The following is a 1725-nucleotide window of genomic DNA, read 5'->3' on the forward strand; positions in this document are numbered from 1 at the left end:
ATTAAGAAAGTTTCCTCAATCTAGAAATCTGTCTCCAGGGTTGTTTTTTTTTTTTTTTGGGGGGTGAAAGTATCTGCTTTGCTTTTAACCTTAAGCTTAATTTCTACATGATTGGAGAAGTCTATTCTGCTCTTTCTCACAAATTTTTGTCAGTATACTTCAAATTTATTTGAACTTAACTCACCCTTTTTCTTTAACTTAATTTTCTTAGAATCTTCTGATCTGTAATCAGATGACTTATCCATTGTCCTACTAGTCCTCAGCTTCTTAGAAAGTTTTTTTTAATGTCCTTTGTTTTAAAAGTTCCCTACATTTTATTCAACTCCTATATTAGATTCTGCCCAGTGTATTTGGGTTTTAAATTTCTTGACTTCTCACACTAGAGACAGGAATAGTTGAGAACAGTTCTAAGAATGGGTACTTTTGCCTCTTCCCATGGGTGCTACTCACAGGCCCCTTCCTGGAGTGCTATCTGGGAGGTGGGGCATCTGCTCCATGCCAAGCCAAGGACTCAGGGCGTAACTTATCTTTCAAGTACAGCTGGCCTATTTGTCCTAACAAGCACCACCAGTGCCCCTCTACCAAGATTCTCCTTGCCACCTTTTTTCAGAAACAAAAACATGAAATCCTTTCCTTTTGGGGAGTGCAGAAGGGGATGTAGCTGCATCCCTTGCCCTTTTTTATTTTGAGCCTTTTAAGTACCTTGGGATTACAAATTTGTGCCGCACCCAGCGATAAAGTCATTTTTATAGCGGTGATTCAGAAACCTCAATCTAATCCTCAAAAACCCCATGGCTTAGTGTGGACAGTGCCAGCACTGTGCAAGTTGAAAGTTTTTTTTGTTTTTTTTTTTTTTTTTCCCCAGAGCCAGGGATTGAACTCAGGTCCTTGCACTTGCCAGACAAGCACTTATCCAACTGAGCTATCTCCCCAGCCCCTGAAAGATTTTTTTAAGTGTTCTACACAAGATCTTAGTCACAAGGCCAAGAAGCAATTTTAAATATTTTTAGATAGCTCACTTTATTTCCCTTTGAAAATTTGCTTTACGTTGCATATATGCTATGAAGAAAAAATTTTCCCAGGGCTGGTGAGATGGCTCAGTGGTCTAAAGCACCTATTTAGAACAAGCTAAGCTAAGCAAAGCACAGGGACCGCGGTTCAATCCCCCAGCACCACATGCCAGCCAGCCCCACCCCCTGGTGGGCTGAGCTGGCCACACACAAAAAAAATAAATAAATGATAAATAAATTTTTAAAAAGCCTTCTCTAATAAAGAAAAAGAAAAAAGAAAAAATTTTCCCAAATGGAGAAATCCTAGACAGATCGATCAGTGGTGTTTATAGTGTTATTGCTCCCCTCAAAAAAGGAAGAAAAAAAAAACCACTAAAACTAAAGAAGCTCCCAGAATGTTTTCTTTGAAACCAGGTGTGTTTGGGTGGCATCATTTAAAATAGTCATACACTTCACCAGGCAGAATGCTAGATCCCAGCCCTGCTAGTGTGCCAGCTCGGTACAGCAAGCCCCACAACCTTGGGAAGATCATTGCTCTCCTATAAAATAGAAATTATACCTGCCCTTCCAGAGTTGTCAAGGGAAATCTTACTGAGGAAACACTTCTGTGTCTAAAACAATCCTGAAGAACAGTATCAAGCACTTCCCATACCCATTTCGTCTCTACCATAGGACAGGTGCTTCTCTGAGATAAAGGCACTATATATATATATAT

This window comes from Octodon degus, unplaced genomic scaffold (genome assembly GCF_000260255.1).
Source record: "Octodon degus isolate 3935 unplaced genomic scaffold, OctDeg1.0 scaffold00111, whole genome shotgun sequence".
In the NCBI taxonomy this organism is placed as follows: domain Eukaryota; kingdom Metazoa; phylum Chordata; class Mammalia; order Rodentia; family Octodontidae; genus Octodon; species Octodon degus.